This window comes from Diceros bicornis, unplaced genomic scaffold (genome assembly GCF_020826845.1).
Source record: "Diceros bicornis minor isolate mBicDic1 unplaced genomic scaffold, mDicBic1.mat.cur scaffold_315_ctg1, whole genome shotgun sequence".
In the NCBI taxonomy this organism is placed as follows: domain Eukaryota; kingdom Metazoa; phylum Chordata; class Mammalia; order Perissodactyla; family Rhinocerotidae; genus Diceros; species Diceros bicornis.
Window position 1 is genome coordinate 186,842 of NW_026691186.1, and position 22,513 is coordinate 209,354.

At 36.5% G+C, this 22,513-nt stretch overlaps 1 long non-coding RNA gene across 1 annotated transcript; it reads right to left on the reverse strand.

Annotated features, from left to right (window-relative positions):
- Positions 1-2,436: 2,436 nt before the first annotated feature.
- On the reverse strand, positions 2,437-22,245 carry LOC131402850 (uncharacterized). The gene is made up of 4 exons (XR_009219012.1): positions 22,129-22,245; positions 12,867-12,930; positions 3,786-3,881; positions 2,437-2,548 (listed from the first exon to the last, which is right to left on the reverse strand). It is a non-coding gene; the product is annotated as an uncharacterized LOC131402850 (long non-coding RNA).
- Positions 22,246-22,513: the final 268 nt, after the last annotated feature.

Below are 22,513 nucleotides of genomic sequence, written 5' to 3' on the forward strand. Positions count from 1 at the left end.
AACTGTTCTTTGTTATGAACCACTAGCCTAAACCAAGGAGTTAATAGAGAGGAAGGTTAAATCTGTCAGCCTTGGTGAGTGACAACGAGGGGTGAGTGAGAATGAAGTGCCTAGGATGACTCTCAGGTTTGCGACCTGGGCAGAAGAGCGGGAGACGCACATAAGCAGACTGCAGGGCATCCAAGGGAGGACGTCCAGAAGGCAGGTGGATACATGGTAGGGCACTCCTGGGGAGAAGTATGAGTTAGGGACAGAGACACTAAAGTTAACAGTGATAGCTATGATTGCATGAATAGCAGAAGAGTAAGGATGGAACCCAGGAGAAGAGTAATATTTAAGAGGTGGAAGAAGAGGAACCTGCAGAGGAGACTAACAAAGACAGTGAGAGAAGTAAGCAGAGTCAGGAAGAGAATGGGGTCACAGAAAACGTTCCAAGTAAGAGAACTCAGTTAAGACACCCAAATGCCAAGGAAATAAGTGAAATAAGGCCAGAAAAGCATCCACTATGACCCAGTGACCTAAACTGACTGAAGCCAGCACAGCTACCGGAAGTACTGGGAAGAGGAGCAGGGTTATAAGGTGAAGGAGTGAGTAGAGGCAAACGAGGTACTACACCTAGAATGGACCATGCTTTTCAGAAGTGTAGCCACAAAGAGAGAGGCGATGGGAGGCAGACAGGGGTGAGTGGTGAGGGAGAGTTTTTGCTTGTTTTTTTAATGATGAACTTCATTGTGTTTATGTGAAGAAAAAGAAGCTGATTTGAGTTGGGGAAGCAAAACAGCGGGAAGGAAGAAGTAGGGAAGATGAGGAGACAAAAAGAAAGAGATAAAAACAGACACCTATCTATCAGGGAAGAAGACAAATGATACACCAAGAATCCTAGGAACTAAAAGAGAACAGGATGAGGTGTACATATGGAGGGTTAGCCTTAGAATGAAGAACAGACAGCAACTTCTGGGAGACAAGAGAGATGGAGGTAAGTATGGATGAAGGATAGATGCAGTGGAGGAGGCCAAACAGAAATGTAAGGCTAACAAGTAGAAAGTGAGAAGTCAAGTCTGGGAACTTGAGTACAAATGGAAAAAATTTTGAGAAGCTTATAAGAGGAGTCCCTGGCAGGGTCACATAGCAGAACTAACAAGCAGTGAAAGCAATGATGAGAACTGAACCAAGATGGATGTCCTAAATCCGGGGTGGCATCTATCCACACTGCTGTGGCCTTTCTCAGTGGTGCTCAGCAATAGGTGGGAAATAGAGAGAGCCTGCTGGACTGATCCAAACTTGAAAGTATGCAGGGTGGTAGTTACAGGGGGTCCAGTTCAAATGTAAGTGCTGTAAATCAGCACAGGAAAGGTATTAAATAGAAAAGAAACATCTCAAGGTGTTTAAGAGATAAACGGATCTTTTGGCTTAATCTAACAGACTGCTGTAAGGTTTCAAAGATGTACACAATACAATGGCTCCTAATGCTCCCAAATGATAGTCAGTTGTGAAATTAAATAAAATGATAAATAGTGTGTCTCGCTGTTCTGCAAAACTAAATGTATACTAAATTTTAAAAGAGTATTTAATTGTCAAACAAATTACAAGGTACCATGCTGCCTGGACATTTTTTATATACAGATTCATGGGATTTTCCCTATCTTCAGTGAATGAGTCAAAATTATGACAATGCTTACAAAAGTAATTTTCAATCTACCCCACTAATTGTATTCAGCAATGTGGAGGCACGCTTACCTTTTTGGGGGGTGTTATAGTTTTCTGGACAGCTTAAAAACACCTAGTATAAATCTAGATATAGTGGTACATATGTATATTTGAAATAGAAAATATTTTAAAACTAATTATTTAGAGGACTATATTTCAAAGGGAAGTGTCTAAGTGAAACAAAAAAAAAAGAGCATTTGCTTAACAGATTGAAAATTGGATCACAAATAGATATTTTCTATTACATGAGACAAATGGTATGAAACAGGCAGGCAGAGTTCTGAAAGTGTGAAAGAAGAATTATTCACCCGATGAATCAATATGGCTCCATATGAGCAAATGGGCTTCACTGGTGGTAAGAGCTAACACTTATCAAGTGCTTACGATGTGCGAAGCACCGATCTAAGCATTTTTATATATACTAACTCATTTAATCCTCACAAGAACCTCAATAATAGGACCAATAATAGTAGGTACTATTATATTACCAATGAAGAATATTAACACAGAGAGGTTAATTAACATGCCCAAGGCCAGACAGCTAGTAAGTAGCAGAGCCAGAAGTCAAACCCAAGAAGTCTGACTCCTCAATCGGTGCTTTTGACCACTCTGTTATGCCCTGATATGGAATAGTTTTTGATACCTTCATTTCAGCTGGTTTGTAGCAGCGTATGTTGGGATCTTCCAGTGATGTTCTATATCCATCTCTCAAGAAACGTTCAAATCCATATTTTCCTTTTAATTTTCTAACCACTTTATCAAGTGTCTGGCTAAACAGAACTTCATCATCCAGGGCAAATGCAGGATAAGTGATGCAGGGGAGCAGGGCAGCATCTGTGTTCTGGCAGCAATAAAAAAAAAGAAGGGACTGTAAGTGCCTGCAGTGATATGATCAACACAGCCCAAGGAGAATCATGGAGATGAAAAGCCGATAAAAATAAGTCAATAAATAAGGAATAGATAATAAAAGGTAAGTAAATAAGAAATAAGTCAATAAATAAGTCAATAAAAGTCTTTAACTGACAGTGAGATTGCTGTGCTACAAGGGACACACAGACGCTTATATGGTATGGTTTAGTGAAGCTTACAGAGGAGATAAAACTTTATTCACCAATAAGGAGTATTTTCAAGGTTCAACACTGGACTCAAACTTTAAGATATTAATTAAGGCAGTGTGTAAAAATTTAACACCAATAACTAATCATTAAAACTTAGTTTCTCATAACAATTTTTTGGTATCAGTGAAAAACACAAAACAATCTAAATGTCCAACAATTAGATAAGTAAATTAGCAGCCATTAAAGTTTATATTGTAGAAACATTTATTGATCTGGAAACATGTCCATTCATAGAACCAGATTATCAAATATTATGAACAATATTCTCCCAGTATTATAAAATGAAAAGTATATATGTATATAAAAATATATAAAAACATATAAACACAAATGTTGTCACCCTAAGATTATAACTGAGTGGTGGAATAACGAGTGGATATTATATTATTATTACTTGCTTATTTGTGGGTTTTGTTTTTCTTTGATCATAATCCTGCATTACTTCTATAAAACAGTTATTTTTAAATAATTAAATTATTCCATTTTGAGTGTTTTCTAAGAATAGAGCCATAAATAACCCCTATAAAAATCCGCAATTGCGTACTATAGGCATATAAAAGTTTATCAGCCAAAAAAAATTGTGACTCGAATGAGAGAAAAGAAGCATGAAAAATAATTTTATTCAAAAGGAATATAAATTATGAAAAATATTTTTCTAATATTCTGTGACAAAAAAATTCATTTTGGTATAATGTTGCTACTCCCTCCTGAAAAAATAAAAGGTCTACTTTTCTCCTGTTCTACAAAAGACTCGAAAGACAAAGCAGCTGTGTCCACAGCTCTGCTCACTTCCTGAACAAGACCTCCACAGACCAGGCAAGTGAGAGGCAACGTCTATTCTCTCTTCTCTTCTCTGCTGGCAACCTCTAACATTCTGGAACACATTCTTAGAAAAGTAAACAAAATTACATAACAATCATAAACGATAGCTCTTATTAATTTATTATAAAAATATCTCACATGAGATCTTGATTCTCTGGGTAAGAGTGAGCACAAAGTTTGCCTATTGCGATTGTGAGCATCGAGATCCACAAATATAACCGACCAAGAACAGCCCTGGAACAAGAAAGAGAAAAACATTTCCTAAATTAAGAAAAAACGACTTGTAGAACATTGGGCATTTTGACTGTAAGAAATTTCACAAAAACACTAACACTGGTTGCATTGAGAGTGGCATTACAGAAGATTTTAATTTTCTTTTTTTATACTTTCAGCACTTCCCAAATTTCTTGCAATAAACATTCATTTTATAATCATAAAAAATGTTATTTTTACATTTCCCTATTTCTCCTCAGTCTTCTTATAAATCAAAATGTATTGATTGTAAGATACCTAATCAATTAAGGATATTCATGTTAATAAAAATACAAATAGTTTACTCACATTTTTGACAAGGAATAAAACAAGAACCAATTTGAGTTCACAAAATCTGAATTGTACAGTCCTAATAAAGAATGTTGATTATATGATCAAACTAAGCAAATTTAGATACAATCTAGAATTATAGATATAAAAACTACTTGATTAAAATATAGAGACAGGAGAATCTCAAATAATAAAAATGCAAATAAAAGCTAATATTCACTGTGTGTCAGGCACTGTGCTTTATGCTTCACATGGATTATCTCATTTAATCCCCATATATAGAGGATTATTATCCCCATTTTACTGAAAAAGATGCTGAATCTTAGTTTAATAGAGCACGGGTTCAAAATCAAGTCTCTAACACAGAAGCCCACACCTTAACCACTAAGTTATACAATTTCCCACAATAAAAAATATCTTTCAAGTAAGAGCCAAAAAACTTGAACAAAAAGACAGGTGTAACAAAAAATGTCAATTGGTCTGCTAACCAAGTTAAAAAAAATTTAATATTTAGCCATTAGTGCTTTCCGTATTTATGAGCATAGCCATAAGTAAACATAGCTTTGTTCTTTTACTGGGGAGCTAAACATTTTGAAAACACAGAGAATGAAACTGGAATACAAATACAGCTTCCATTATAAGAGAATACTCAGAAAAACACATGGGGAAGGGAAGAAGAGAACTATCATTCTAATTCTCACCAACTTCAAAGACGCATTCACTCTGAAACTAAAATACCTCAAATCAATCACCTAGACTGAAACTCAATGTCTAGTGGTACTAGGCCCTACCTCCAAATATCAGACTCACTATATGTACATTTTTCCTGTTAACCCACGTACATACATGAGTATTAGCTCATAAAATAGAATGATTTCTCAGGCCGGCCCGGTGGTGGAAGTGGTTAAGCGCGCACGCTCCGCTGCGGCAGCATGGGGTTCGTCGGTTCGGATCCTGGGCGCGCACCAACACACCGCTTGGCAAGCCATGTTGTGGCGGCGTCCCATATAAAGTGGAGGAAGACGGGCACAGATGTTAACCCAGGGCCAGTCTTCCTCAGCAAAAAAAGAGGAGGATTGGCAGATGTTAGCACAGGGCTGATCTTCCTCACCAAAAAAAAAAAAATAGAATGATTTCTCATTCATAATATCATTTCTTAAATCTGTTTTAACTCTGACGAGTAAATTAATAAATGAAGAAGAAATGAGTGAGGCTGTCATTCTACAACCAGATTAACACTAAACTGTCCTTTCTATTATTTGAAATTCCCTAGTTTTCATATCCACTGACAAAATTGAATTCAACAAAGCTTCATGCGGTATCTGCCACTGTCAGAGTGATGTGTTCTCTGCTTTGAGGAAAACAAGATAGAACTTGACCTCTGCTCTCAAGGAGCTGACCCAGGTGATATTCAGTCCTAACCAGATGAATATTAAACAAAACAAAAAGACTGCACATGGCAGGCAATACATGACGATGTACCAAGATATGGGCCTATGTACCAAGTGAGTGGCTTAGATGAGAGAATAATAATGATAATAAATCTCTAAAGGTAACATAAAAAAAACAAAATAGGGAACCTGGGATACTTCATGGAAAAGGCAAGGACCAAAGCTAGGATCTGAATTTTTGTGGGAAGGGGAGCAGGCAGGGTAGTTAGAACAAACAGCAGAGAAATGAATAGGTATGAGATGTTGGGAGCCTGTGAATACACAAAATAACAGGACTTATAATTTATCTTTAGGCTCATAATTAATAAAGTTAATTGCATGCCAAATCAGTCTGCCTTGAACTGAATTTTTAAAAGATAAAATCTAACTAGTGTAATTTATAAATAATGAAGTGAAATAGCAAATTTGGCAATTCTTGCCATTATCTGATTAATATAAACAAGCCAATTTCTATTTTCTGGCCACGAATAAATGGTTTATTTATCTAAATTCATCAAAGTATTTGTTCAGGTTTCTTCCTCTGCCAGCCTCTAAGAAATATGCACAAAGGGAAAAATAATTTCATAATATTACTGGATTTTAACAGTGAGAGCAAATGCTAGTTAACTATATTGTGTGGCTGTCCTCTTAAAAAATATACCATGCTTAGGCATAGGGCCAAGATTCACAGGAAGATAAAATTCACCATAAAATTCACCTAAGACCATGGGCACCTATTCCTCTTCAGAAGCAAATTTTTAAGAAAGTCATCAAGGAGACCCTACTTATGGAATTAATTATCACCAACTTTAAATCATCAGACACATTAATTTTATGCCTGCAAATTTCAAAGGAAGTTTGATATGTCTGCATTGCTTTGAATGCTCTGCATAACATGAGCAATTTCTCTAGTCATTACCTTTTAGATTCTGGCCTCAGCTCATTTGTCAGTATTGTGATTTCTCCAATCAAAACCAGGAATATGAAAGGATGTTTTATATGTATATGTCACTCCAAAGTATCTGATTAACACTGTATATTTTATTTTCATCTTCCATTTCCTGAAATTATCACAACTCTACCATCATATCCTGACTCCATCTACAGAGCATATTTTAAGACTGATAGCTCAAACTGTATTCCCAAACTGAGTTTCTATGACTACTTTCTAGTAAATACACTAGAAGATGATTCAACCTAACCACTGTCATGGGGACTTGAGTTCCAATGGTGGGGAAGAGCTGCACTGAACCATCTACCTCAGACTCCATGACTGCAACAAACACTTTTGAGATGGTACCTAAAGCCAAGGGTGACATCTATGACCATAAGACACTGCTGATCTCTTTAGTCTCAATTCAAAGGGAAATGATTTGAAGGATTGTCTGGGCCTTTCTTTACCCCATCAATCACTTCTCTGAACCTGAGCTAATAGGCTTGCTGCCACATAGCATCAAAGCATAAAACAAGATGAACCCACTCAGTGTATCTACTACACATGATTTCTGTTCTTCTGAATGCAAAATCATACCACAGAACTACCATCAGGAGACTTTCTTCCCTAGTTCAGCATTAAGCTGTTCTTGAGCTCCGTGGCAGAGCCTGGAGAGCAGGATTCTTACAGAAAGGATATTTACTGATGGGAATTACCCCTCTGCATCATGGCTGTGGTGGCAATGGGCATGTAAATAGTCAACTTTTACTTACTGGCCCAACAGTAGCTTCCAGCAGCCCCTCTCACAAGCCATGCTTCTCTTTTCTACAGAAGATTCTACTCACATGCGTTAAAAGAACTTTCCAACTACAGAGCGAGGTGAACCTGAGTAGTAATTCTTAGGGTTTCAGAAAGGGGAGAGCTGAGACTCAGACCCAGGAACCACAAAACTGTTGCTTAGCATGTCTATGACATTTGCTGAGTGTGAATTATAATTTATTTAAAAATTATTATTTAAATAGTGTCAAATATCACTTAAATATTATATATGTCACTATATTTATAGAGAACATATTTGAAAGTATGATGAAATATGTGATTCTCATATTGATGAGTATGTTTCTAAATGCTCCAAATTAGCCTTTATTATAAACTTATCACTAAAGACATTAGGCCATTTTATCACATTTTCTTCTTAGATATTTTCTGCCAAAGAAAAATAACTTGCTTTCACAGGGAAGATTTAAATGATAAGGTTTTTTCCTTGAATAATAAGACAAGTCTGACATTTTAAAAAAAAGAAGAAAGGAAGTGTAAGAACACATAATAACCATTATCAAAGCTAAAAGCTTATTCCACCCAACAATTTTCCATAAAAATAAAAATTAACATTTATCTTATCTCATACACTGAAGCACAAAAAGGGCAAAAGGCAAGCCTTTCACGCTGTTTGCCAAGTGGATGTCTCATTCAGAAGTTCAACAATTAAGAAGAAAATAATGTGGTCAAAAGGTAAAAACTTCCAGTTATAAAATAAATAACTCATGGGGACGTGATATACAGCATGGTGACTACAGTTAACAATACTGTACCGCATATTTGAAAGTTGCTAGGAGAGTTGATCTTAAAAGTTCTCACCACAAGAAAAATAAATTTGTAACTACGTGTGGGTTTGGATGTTAACTAGACTTATTATGGTGATCATTTCATAATATATACAAATACTGAATCACTATGTTGTACACCTGAAACTAATATGTTGATTACACCTCAATAAAAAAATTAAATTTTTTAAAAAAGAAGAAAATGGCTTAAAAGTTTTCAAAAGCAAATGCACAGTTCTCACCTCTAAAGGTAGAAAGCATTCAAGATTTAAGATTTCCTGTACTAATAGTTGATATTCCAGATTCATTACCAAGTGGCTTTGGTTTAATTCCTGTTCTGCCTCTTTGTTGCATGACCAGTGAAAAGCCACCTCAACTCTGTGACCACTCATTTTGAGAGAAGGGCCCTTCCAGCTCCAAAGATCTAAGATTGTCTGAGTTGCGATCAATAGGTGTACTTTTTCAAAGCTCTAAATTAATTTAGTTAAAGACACATGATCAGGTCTTCTAAAACACTACATCAACAGTTTTTGGAAATAGCTGAGAATATTCATCTGATCTGAAATCCCTCAAATCTTGAGGAGGTTTCTATAGGTTTTCATTTGAATAAAAACATTTCTTTGTTACATCAGTTCTTTTCCCAGCCACTGACTTCTAATTAGACCACAGCCCATTGAAGGACATGGAGCAATATGATAAAATGATTAAACACTGAAAAGATCATATGCACTCTTAAATGTGCTACTATTTAGCAGGTATATTTTTAACTTTGCTGTAGAGGTGGGAATTTTAACATTAACAAAGTCAGGTTTCTGTAATTCTCCACATCAGAAACAAAAATGAAAGGGAATTGGTAAAACTAGGATACTGTTTGATATTATCCAAAAAAAAGGAACATGGAGAGCTCCACTTGCAACATGTGACATCTATGTGGCTAAAGGAATAAGACATTATTTGTCTATATTTCCATCCAAAATACTCAACGAATAGTCAACTCGGCAAACATTTGGCACACAGCTCTGCTGGGAATGGACGTGAGCTAACCAAGGTCAATATTAACTCTGCTTAGAGCAGTCGTTCTCATCCTTGGCTGAACATTACAATTCCTGGGCAGTTGGAAACATCTCAAGGCCAAGGTCTCCCCCTAGACCAATTAAATCAGAATCTCCAGGGGTAGAGCCCAGCAATCAGTATTGCAAATAATTCCACTGTGCAGCCAAGACTGAGACATTATGGCTGAGGAACAATTCTAGCAGTATATTTATAACTCAGAATCAGAAAGTATAGTAGAGCAATTCAGTGCTTTTAGAGTTATGGCTAAGAGATCTATGAAAGCTTCCTGGGAAAAGTAGGCTGAAGACAGAGCCCTGAAACATGGGTAGTTAGGAAAGGTAGCATGTATACGTGTGGGCTTCTATGTAGGTGGAGGCATATATGTAGTATATATACCAGACACATAAGCAACATACACTAAGACTCAGGGACATCAAAGGAGATGGCACGATTGCAAAAAAGAGCTGACCAATACCTTATAATGTCCAACCTAGACACAAAACTCCATTCAGCACACTACTTGGTATGCCATGGAAGGCAGAAGAGCAAGACCTGTATCTTTCCAGACTGCTGCTGTAACACTATTGATTTAGTCCATGACTCCTCTAAGTCTCCTTGAAATACTCTCTAGAAGCTTTTCAGTCCAATCTCTTCATTTCCGTTCTTTAACATTACCAGTACTTCATTAACAATAACAAGAGATAATATTTATTGAGGGTTTAATCTTTGCCAAGCACTATACTAAGCTTTTTATTTGCATGAAAACCTTCTGAGTTAGGTCCTAGTATCATTATCTCTATTTTTTTAGTTGAGGAAGCCGAGACAGGTAAACAACTAGCCAATGTCACAGAACTCACTAGTGGGAGTACAGAGCATACAGTGAGTCTCCTGACTCCAAATACAATGCCATTCTTTTTTTTTTAATTGAGGTATAATTGACGTATAACATTATATTAGATTCAGGTGTACAACATAATGACTCAATATTTGTATATACTGCAATATGATCACCACAATAAGTCTAGTTAACATCCATCACCGTACATAGTTACAAAAATTTTCTTTCTTGTGAAGAGAACTTTTAAGATCTACTCTTAGCAATTTTCGAATATGCAATACAGTATTATTAACTATAGTCACCATGATACACATTACATCCCCATGACTTATGTTATAACTGGAAGTTTGTGCCTTTTGACCCCCTTCTCCTATTTCACCCACCCTCCACCCCCGACCTCTGGCATCCACCAATCTGTTCTCTGTATATATGTGCTTGGTGTTTTGTTGTTTTAGATTCCACATATAAGTGAGATCATATGCTATTTGTCTTTCTCTGTCTGACTTATTTCACTTAGCATAACGCCCTCAAGGTTCATCTATGTTGTCACAAATGTCAAGATTTCATTCTTTTTCATAGCTAAATAATGTTCCATTGTATAGTCATGCATCACTTGATGATGGGGATATGTTCTGAGAAATGTGCTTTTAGGCACACTGTATGCTGTTCATCATTGTGTGACTATCACAGAGTGTACTTACACAAACCTAGATTGTATAGCCTACTACACACCTATGCTACATGGTACTAATCTTATGGGACCACCATCATATATGCAGTCCATTGTTGACCAAAACATCGCAATGCGCCACATGATTGTATATATATTTACCACATTTTCTTTATCCATTCATCCATCGATGGACACTTAGGTTGTTTCCATATCTTGGCCATCGTAAATAATGCTACAATGCCATACCTTTATGCCATGTTTATGCCTTTATACCTTTATGCCATACTCCTTCCTTCCTTCCCACCTACCTATCTATCTAATATACCTATATACATACACAAACACAAACACAGACATACACACACACATATACACACACAAATTCATACATACACACGTACACACTAATTTAAATGAATGTACTGAGAGTGAGGCAAGGGTGAAAAGGAAATGAGAAGTACTGAAGGATACATGTGGGACTTCCATGAGTATGTTGACTCTTCCAGTGAGAAAGAAATGTTGACATAAGCCAAGAGATCAGTGCCAGAGGCACCAAGAATCTCCAGGAGAGGCATAATATTAATAATCATGATTTCGATAGGCTCACACCCCTCAAACCCCCATGAGCTCTGATCTCTCCATTTCTCCAGCCAGAGGTCTTGAGAGAGGAGGAAGAGTGTGGGAAGTGGGCGATTTAGTCTTGGGCACCCAAAATAAGGTGCTGCTCCCCTCTTCCCAATCCGTTCATGTCTATGTTCATTCTTCATTCTTCATGTCCTGGATGTAAGCAGAGTCCATCCTCCAAGAGGAAGTTAGAGTGAGAACAGAAGTGAGTTTGTGGATGTAGGGAGTGAAAGAGAGGCAGTTGTACTATAACACTTCAACTTAAAACTTTCTTAAATTCAAGACTTCGGGTACATAGTATTACAATTGCCATAACAAAAACCATGTTACCTTTTGCATATCTGCATAACTTTCTAAAATGTATTTTTACTGACTCGGCATTTTAATTGGTTGTTGTTTTTAGTGCCATCAAGTCCGTTCCGACCCCTAGTGACCCTGTGTACCAAAGAGCAGAACCCCGCCTGGTCTTTTTGCTCCATCCTCTCACCTTCTGGTGCTGTATCAGATAATGCTCCAATGCTATTCATAGGGTTTTCATGGCCAATTTTTTCAGAAATGTGTGGTCATGTCCTTCTTCCTAGTCTGCCTTGGTCTGGAAGCTTCCCTGAAACCTGTCCACCACGGGTGACCCTGCTGGTATTTGACATACCAGTGGCATAGCTTTCAGCATCACAGCAACACATGGCTGCCACAGTATAACAACCAACAGATGGGTGGTGAGGTTCCCTGACCAGGAAACGAACTCAGACCACAGCAACGAGAGTGCTGAATCTTAACCACTAGACCACCAAGCATTTTAATAACTTAAGGTTAATTATAATATCAGCTGGAAACCGCCTTTGCCCTCCCATCTTAAGAATCTTTACAAAAATTGCTAAAGACAATTAGCCTAGTTCTTGATCCAGAGTAATAACCTGTATTCCTACATTTTATTCCCTTTCATTGACAACTCAATCCACGGTCACTTGATTGGGTGCAGAAACTTGTTAAAGATCTTGTTTTAAGAAAATTTAAGGCAACCCTTAGGATTTCTCTTTTATCCCGAAGAAAATGAGATTTAGACATATAATTACAGCCAGTTGAGGGTTAAGCTAGGATTAAAATTTCCAATTCTTTGGCTGCACATATTACACAAATTCCCCTCTACATAAGATTTACATTAAGTTGAAACCAACATGAGAACTAATATGGAAAATATATGATATATAAGGCTAGGAATATTTAAAACTGTGAAAGCTCAACAAGAGACCTGAGGAAAAAGCTAGGGAACAAAGACAATGAGAATTCTTTATGAAGAGATTTTTTTTTTTTCTAATTAAGCAATGTTTTTTAGTTAGAAAACTAAAATTTAACCGGCAAATCATATTCAAAGGAAAGTCTGTTCAACCATGGTCTGCCACATAAATTTCAGACATTCTCTGATCATAAGGAACAACTTGGTTAATGAATGGCCAAATTAATTAAAAACATAATTCAAATAAACAATCACAGTTTATTGTTACTATTGCTGTTTTTTTTACCTGGTTGCCAAAGAGGTTGAATCCATTAATTGCTTCTAGAGCTGCTTTTGCTAAGCCAACAGAGCTAAAAGAGAAAAGGAAATACTTTATAACTCTAATATATCTGGCTACAAAATAAGAACCATTATCTGATGAATATTCACAAGTAAGTTTCTTTATTAAAACTTAGAACAACTTCTGTAGGAAGAATAATGTCTAAGAGATCGCAGTCTGACATTTCACTATTTTAATTTCTCTTTTTTATAGTTAGTGATCTGGGAAAAATATTTCTAAGTTCACCTTGATCTAGGCAAATGGTCATACTATTGATGGGAGTAGTTTTAATTCCAGTATCATTTATATTCACTAACTCAAGAAAAAAAAAGATGAACTTTAGAGGAAGGTATATTATAATATGTGCACAGTAATAACAAGGTTGCGCATCATTAGCTCAGATCAATGTAAAAGAGCTTTTCTGATATCAACTCTGAGCCTTAAAAAAAGTTCTTGCACATCATACACTTACCACGGAGTGGGGTTTAATATACCCATTCAAATACTCTTTGCTTAGAGTCCAATAAAATAGGCATTACTTTATGCTCACAAAACAACTGATCATCATACCTCTCATTTTTTGCTATATTGTTCTGTTTATAATAAAATACGTACTCCTTTGCCCTCTCAAATGCCACATACAATAGTGCTGGAAAATGGGAAGACAAATTTCATTAAAAATATGACTGTCATCTTATAAATAACATTTAAATATTTTAGATCTAATATCCAGTTTATTTTACTTATTGCATTTTTTCTGTTTTTATTAAAAGCAAATGCATATGCTATTAATATCATTTAAAATTAATGATCAGTCATCATTTCAGCATTTCTCTAAAGGAGTGATTATCAAAGTGTGGTCCCCAGAGCAGTAGCATTATCTGGGAACTTGTTAGAAATGCCAATTCTCACTCCTCTCCAGGAGTGGGGCCCAACAATCAGTGTTAAAAAGCCCCCCAGGGGGTTAAATGCACTTTAAATTTGAGAACCACTGTTCTAAGCTATTCGAATCATCATTATCTACATTTTCAATGGGTTGTTTACATGAAATGTTCTCAAGTAGGCATTACTTTTAATACAGGATAGTAAATAGGTGGGAAACCTTTTAAAATACATGGATGGGGAAGTGGAGTAGACATAAGTTTCCCTATTTCTCTCACTAAGTACAACAAAAAACCCTGGACATCACATAACAAAAATAAAAAGCCTCAGAAAGATGGAAAGGCAGACTGGCTAGGAGCCTTAGGATTCTAGGAACAACACTTGGTAAGTTCCCTGAGTTTCCTTTTTGCCTCCAATATACCAGACTTAGAGCTAAAGAAGCCAAAAACCAGGAAATGCCAGTAGGTGTATTAAAAAAAGCCCCAACAAAAGCCTGCTCTCTCTAGCTAAAGGACCAGGAAAAGGATAGCCTAGCAAAACACAATAGACAACAACCACTCAAAATTTAGACAGTTTAAAATTTAGAGAAGAACCACTCAAGAAAAGAAAACTGTGGCCCTACCCCCACTCACTCCTGTAAAGGCTAGTGGGGAACCTAGACTTCTACATTGAGTCTATAATAAGGAACTGCACCCAACCTGCAACCCTCTCAGCTGCCGTGTGGTGTCAGAGAAGTCCAAGAAGGAAGCCAAGACATTCATTACCAATGAGTGTTAAGAAGTCTCCCCCCTCACACTTCAGCGTCAGTGGAGAACACACGGAAAGCCTAGACTTCCACACCTGCTTGCCAGTAATGAGGTGAACCTACCCTTCCTGCTGGGATGGCATCAGAGGAGGTCCAATGGAGAGTCAGTACTTTCACTAATGCCCAGCTGCAAAGAGGCCACATCCTCTCCCTGTTCCATAAGTAGAGGCCAACTGGGAATGAGTAATGAGGCACTCCTATCCTTCCTAGCCAAGGAGGTATCAGTGGAGGCCTACTGGGGAACTAGGCATCCCAACTGGACCAGCAACAATGAAGAGTCTCCATCTTGGATATCAAAGAAAAACCTAGACTTACATTCCTACCCAGTAGTAATGAGGTGATGACCCTGCCCCCTTCCCCTGGCAGAGTGGTGCCAAAAAAATATAGCTAAAATAGAAAGTTAAAATAAGATTCAGGGTGTTACAACATAATACTCAAAATGTCCACATTTCAATCAAAAATCACTGATCATGTCTAGAACCAGACCCAGCCAAACTGAATGAAAAAGGACAATCAATAGATGCTAACACTGAGACGAAAGCAATGTTAAAATTATCTAACAAAGATTTTAAAACAGCCATAATAAAAATTCTTCAATGAGCAATTATAAATATGATTGAAACAAGTGAAAAGATAGAAAGCCTCAGCTAAGAAACAGAAAAGTGTAAACAAAGTTTTTACAAGTGAAAAATTACAATAATAAAAATTAAAAGCTCAGTGGACAGGATCAATGGCAGAATGGGGGAGAAAGGGGAAACAATAACCAAATTGGAAGATAAAACAATAGAAATTATCCAATCAGAACAAAAGAGAAAAAAATTGACTAGAAAAAAAAAACGAAGAGAGCTTCAGGGACCTTTGGGGCTATAACAAAAGATCTAACATTCATGTCATTGGACTCCCTCAAGGAGAGAAGAAAAAGGGCAGAGCTAAAAAAAAAAGTACTTGAAATAATGGCAGACAACTTCCCAATTTGCAAGAAACAAAAAGCTACAGATTCAAGCAGCGAGTGAAACTCAATCAGAATAAAATAAATATATCCATGCTAGGCACATCAAAACTTTTGAAAACTAAAGACAAAGAAAAAATCTTTAAAGTAGCCATGGACAACATTTTACCTATAGGGGAAAAACAACGGAATGACAATGAATTGCTTACCAAAAACCATGAAGGCTAAAAGGATGTGGCGCAAGTGTTTTCAAGCATTGAAACAGAAGAACTGTCAACCCAGAATCTTATACCAGTAAATATATCCTATTTGTTTATTTATTTACACAAGACATTCCCAGATGAAAGAAAAATAAGAAATCTGTCACCAGTAGATCTACCCTAAAAGTATGACTAAAGTAAATTCTCAAAACAAAATGATTGCAAGCAACCAACCAACCAATCAACCTTGGAACAATCAAAAAGGAAGAAAAAATATAGTAAGCAAAAATATGGGTACACACGATAGGCTTTTCTTCTCCTCTTGAGTTTTATAAATTATGTTTGACAATTACAGCAACAGTTGTAACACTGTGGGTTCTAAATGCATGTGGGAAAAATATTTATGATAACTATAATATAAATGGGGGAGCGTAACAAGACATAAATGGAGGTAAGACTTCTATATTTGCCTCCAGTGGGTGAAATAATGACCGCGGTACACTCAGTTTAGATATATAATGTAATACCTAGAGCAATCGCTAAAAAGCTATACAAAAAGATACCTTCAAAATCATTACAGATAAATCAATACGCAATTCTAAAAAATGCTGAAGAACCCACAGGAAGGTAGGAAAAAGAAAACAGAGAAATGACAAGGCCTAGAACCTGAAGGAATAAAGTCCAAGCGAAAAATATGTGCCAGTTTAAAACGTCTGCAAATTCTTTGACAGTCTTCCCATCAAGAGGTGGACTCTTATTCCCCTCACTAGAATATGGCCTGGTCTTACTGACTCTAACAAATAGAATGTGGTGGAAGTTATACTGCATGACCTCTAAAGCTAGGTCATAAAAGGCAATACAGCCCCCACCTGGCCCTCTCTTTTGTGACGCTGGACCTTGGAACCCAGCCACCATGTTGTGAGGAAGTCTATATGGAAAAAACTTCATATAAGTCTTGTGGCAGACAGCTCCTGCCAAGGTTCCAGTCAACATTCCGATACCTGAGTGAGGAAGCCATCAAGCTGACTCCAACCCCACCCACAACTGACGGAAAATGCATAAAAGACCCTGAGCAGGAACCACCTAGCTTAGCCCAGCAACCCTCAGAACTATGAGAGTTAATACTAATAAAATATTGTTGTTGTTTTATGCCTCTAATTTGGGGGTAGTTTATTGGCAACAATAGGTAACCAGAAAAGAACCTAAGTCAGGTTCCTAATTCTATCACGTACCCAGAATAAGTAGGCCAATCATACTCAGCCTTGCATGCTCCAAATGGAAACCAAATAGTACCTGCATAAGAATTCTAGACTCCTGGAACCTAAGGGTTAGGAGAGCCCCTAGGGGTCATCTATTCTGACAGTTCATGCAAAAACATCCATCGTCAACTGGTGTTCTTGCTTAAGAATGTGTTCCTGATGTCCTAGGAGTTCCCTTATAGTCCCCAACGCACAAACATTTACATGCATTTAACTGAGTAATACCAGAAAACCTCCACTTACAGTGTGACGTACATGTGTTATGAAGACTGTTTGTAGTATTTTGAGAAGCGAGAATAAATAAATTATTCAAAAGGCAAATATCCAAAAGAAATACTGCACTGGAGGAGATACACGATGTAGCTAACTCAAGGTTTTGTCTTTAACAAGACAGCTAAAGGATGAATTTTGAAATTGTCTTCTAAATAAAGCATTACAAAAAAAAACAAACACTGTACCTGGACTAGAGTAAATGTGGAACTCTTTCTCTTTTAACTTTCTTTCCCAATGCAATTGGTTAAATAATTGGACTTAACTGAAATTCACAAATATGTTACTTTATTATCCACTGGTTATTTAAATCTCTGGCTACAGCAAGCTATTTAGAAACTCAAACATACTCCTAATGTGATCTTACATTTTACTGTCAAATATAATACATACTGTTGTAAGAGTTAAAAATATTTTACTAGCACAAGACATTCTCAGAAAATTAAATTACTCTATAATTAGTTATTGAATATATTAATATTAGGTGAATACTACCAGTAGAACATTCACCAATCTGGTCTTGAAAAGTGTTACCTCAACATTCATTTAACAGGGCTAAAATGAAGTGATGTTCGCTTGGGAGATAGTTTGTAATAAAAGTGGTTTGTTGCATATTTCAAAGCTTTTCTAGAAAAGATGATGGGTTTGGACTCAGTGATTGACAACCCACCACAGAATCCAAAAAATTCATTGACAAGCATGAGAACTAAATTCACATCCTCCTGCTCATTAACACTATGCTTTAGTTCCCTGAGCCACCCAATCATATCCCCTGAAACAGCAAGAACTTGACAGGACTATAGTTTTAATGGGTGCTGATGAATTGTTCAGTACAGCAAAAATACATAAAATGAAGCAGAACGGAGGGATAGTTGCTTCTATCATAGTTCAATGACTGGAACATCAAAAATGATTTAAGAAGATTAAGTAGTTACTTTAAATAACAAGCACTGTGTGGAATAAAATGGTCACTAAAAACATCTTAAACTGAGTAAAGTGGTGATATGATGGTTACTTATCTGATATTTTAGTGATGGCTTTCTTTATTGGAAAAGCCAAGCGAATAGAACATAAAACCATGAAAAAAAAAAAAAACTGAAAAATCAGATCTAAATTTCTAAATTCTCTTTGCTTCTACAGTCTTCTTTGTACCGCAAATATTAGATTTAACAAAGTAAAAAAGGAAATTATGCTATTAAATAGAAAGTTCTATTTAGGAGTTAATGTTTCAAAAACTTTTCTTTCTATTTGGGCAGATATCCACATTACTAAGTTATTAAGTACAATTTTCCTTTTTCTTCCCAACAGCCAAAAAATTCAAAGTTAGTCTTGGTGAAGGTTCAATTCACATCTTATAGATGACTCATCTCTTCTCCAAAACAAAGAATTTTGGTTTAAAGGTAGTCCCAAGGTGTAGGAATATCCTCACATAAATGAGGAAGGGGAAATATAAAGATTAAAATACTTTAATTCAACTTGGAGCAGCTGAGAAGACTACTTGGATACGTAATTCTGGGGGTTAAGAATTAGTGCTACAATAAATAGGTACCAAAAAGATATATGGAGGAAAATGTAATTAAATCAAATAATATAGGATTTTAAAATACATAGGCATTTGTTAGAGACTGAACAAGAGAAAAGAGGAGAATTAGCTGACACAGTTCCAGACACCCTGGGAGAAACTGAAAGGAGCATGTCACTTGAGGAAAGTCAAGTCAACAGAAAAACCAGGAAAGCAGGGAACACTTGCTTAGGAAACATTTCAAGAAAATCATAGTGAGCCTAGAGCAATGGATCCTTTTCCTAAAGCCCTGAAAAGGGTGAGGCAGCTGCTAGAATGCGGTTCAGATAAATGTAAAGAGATCACCTTTCAGAAAAAAATTCTAGGGTTTATCTAAGAAATACTAAATAATTCAAAAACTTGGACTAAAAGGGATACCAGCAAACCTGGGGCTGAAAAGGGCAGATCAGGAAGGGTCTGATCAAAGCATTAAGCTGAATCAAGCTGTACTGATTACTAAACAAAGATATACTTGAAACTTATAACAGTTTCACCAAGAGCATATACCCTACTGTTCTTTCAAACTTTAGAAAAACTTTTTAAGACTTGAAAATACAACGTGAAAGAGCAGAAACAACTTTGGACTTGGAGGCCAATCACCTGGAATCCAGTTCTGATTCTACTACTTACTGGGGTGTATCATTTAAAGGCAGGGTCGGGGGGAGATCGCTAAACCTTCTAAACCTTAGTTTCTTCCCGTATAAAAGGCAATAATGTTCCCTGCCCGACCTAAATAAAATATATTCTGTAACTGGACAGTGCCACAGATTGCAATTATTAAAGGACCACTGAGAATGGATGCTGAAAAGGGAGGCTCTGACTTCGGAATACTATGTGTGCCTTTTGGGGGCCTAGGGGTGGTAACCTTCTTTGATCAAGTTGCAGCTTAGAAGGGATGTGCCCAGTGTGATAAGGGAAGAAAGGAACATTCACCAAGCCAGTCGCTTTGGCCAAGGCCCTAGTGAGCACCAAGGCAACAGTCAGATTGTGCTCTGTCTCTTCTCTGACTCCTGCTAAGGAGGACCGTATAGTACACAGCTAGAGGGAGAACGGCAAAGAAAGCCAGAAGGCAAAAAGGGTGGTGTGGGTACTTACAGCAAGAGTTACTGTAGACTACTTCAGGCTGTCTGAAATGAGGAGGACAGCTTAAGGAGATAACAGGGTATTGCACTAAGCAGTAAGGATCAGATCCAACCAGGCACAGACAGTTCTGGGATGTCTTACAGCAGCAACAGGCTAAGCAGCAGCTCCACATTCCACTACCCAGGCCTGAGCACAGAAAGATACTGGCCTCCCACGACTACCGCTATCGCTGCGTCCGTCAGTGCCAAGTCCGCCTGCAGTGTCAAAATAGACCCTTTTGGCACCAGAGGTGACACATCCAAGAAGGCTTGTGGAGATCTGAGGTCAGACACATTTGAAAAAAATGTTTAGAATTCTTATGGAGAATTGTAAAGTGTTATACCATAGAAAATTAAAAGATCAATGTTAAATGTATAAAACCCATCATCCAAACCTAATGGCAAACTTCATTACCCATCCATTTGAATAGAATTGGCCTGCTACAATTAAGATTAATTTTGCATGCAAAAGGTAGCAAAGAACATCATATAATGATCTTCCAAGCCTTGAAATAAAATCCTTAATGGTTCAATTAAAGATTAGCACCTTAGTTACAAGAAAACAAGTTGGAGCCTGTTTTTTCACTAGAAACCTTCCAACACCTTCACTTTCGAGGATGGTATCTTTCACCCAAGGTTCTTTCTGAATTTACTACACTTTTTATAAACAGAAAAAATGCTACTCCAAATATTTTATACTGAAAATAATGTCAGTGGGATAACATTGGCATGTATCAAACGGTTATTAAAACGCAGATAAAAGGTCTGATAAATCATAAATGCTAGAAAGGTAAATTTTTAAAAATCACCTTTTCTAATCAAATCCACTTTCTTTCTTGTAATTTGATAATCTGGAAAATGTTGAGAACTTAATTTGGATTATGGCTGAAATATAACATTATCTTCCTATTTTTAATATTTGCCAGAATTTGTTTAATGTCTGAACTGAACTTTCCCACAAATTATTTCTCCACTTCACTGACTTCTTCACTGATTGTTACTATTCTGCTGTGCACTATAAAAATGCCTCATATGAATCATAAAACTTACAGAAAAATGTTTGTATTTTAGTTAACCCAGAGTTAACTGAAGTCCTTTTTGTTTCAATCTTTGTTATTAAAATATTCTTAAATGTGTGAGTACACTTGTATTCTAGTGCTCACTTATGCCAGGTATTCAAATGCTTTACATATATATTAACTCAATCATTATAACAACTTTATAAAGTAGAAACTATTATTATCTTCATTTTATAGATGAAGAAACTGAGGCATGGAGATGATACACAGCTAGAGATCTGGAGCCAGTTTCTATATCTTAGTTTATATCTTATATTGGCTTAGTTTTCTGTGTGATTAGTTCTTCTACCCAAAAAAATATACAGCTGTGGATTCCTCTTAACCAGTGTTTCTTAAACTGTTTCTCTACTTCAAGTCTCAATGATGTAAACTGACCTATAGTTAATCACCTTTAAATTCTTAAATCTTTTAGTGTGAAATGGATAGGACTCATTGAGCTACACTTTTTAGTTAAAAGATGACCTCCTGGGCAAAAATTTACAACATCTGAAAGGTGCAATCAGTCATTAAAGCTATTTCCCTCACCCTAAAGAGTAAAGGAAATTCACAAACTACTAACATAAGTTATCAACTATTCTTGTTTATTCAAACCCCCTAAACCACAGCTCAAGATGGTGACCACACCTCTCAGAGAAAACAATGAATGTTAAGTTTTATATGAAGAGTATAAGTATCTCTGATTAGGACAAAAATCAGCTCTATAACATGGAAGGGAATTTTACATGCAATGTATATACATAGGTGTTTGGCAATTTTAATTTCCTTGATCTTTCAAAGAGTGTCATTGTAAAGAGGAAAAAGAAAATGACTTGGCTGAGCAGCAAGGCCAAGCCGTGGACTGGAGGCTGATATGCATGTACCAACACCACGGGAGGCTGGGAAAGACACCCTGCTCCTTTCCTGCATCTGTTTATCGGCACTGAGAGCAGACTCTTCTGGTTTAATTTTAAGTGAATTTCATCTGCATCACATAGAAAAAAAAAAAAAGAGATGAAATTAACATAGAAACCACAGTTCCCATCTAATACTTTTGATTTTTATTCATATTCAAATTCCACACATTTAAATTAAAAAAAAAAAACCCTTAGAAATAAACAAATTACCTCGAATGTAGCTCTGTGCTGCCATTATTATATTTGCTTCCTCTTTCCCAGACACCAAAATCAGGCACACGGTAAACTCTTTCTACACAAAATACAAGGTTTTGAATAAAAGAGACCTAAAAGAAACGAAATAAAACATAAGGACACATGCAGTAACAGGATCTTTCGATACTGATAAGAACAATTAGATACCGTTTGAAAACCAAATACATACTTGCCTACTAGCACTTTTTTACCATGTTGAAACTCTTGTGATTATTACATTACTATTAATATTCTGCTATACCCGGCTTTTCAAATATAAAGCTTAAAATGAGAACCTAATATTATACCGTACAGATACAGAATTTAAATCCTATCAATGCTCCAACGATAATTCTTCAAT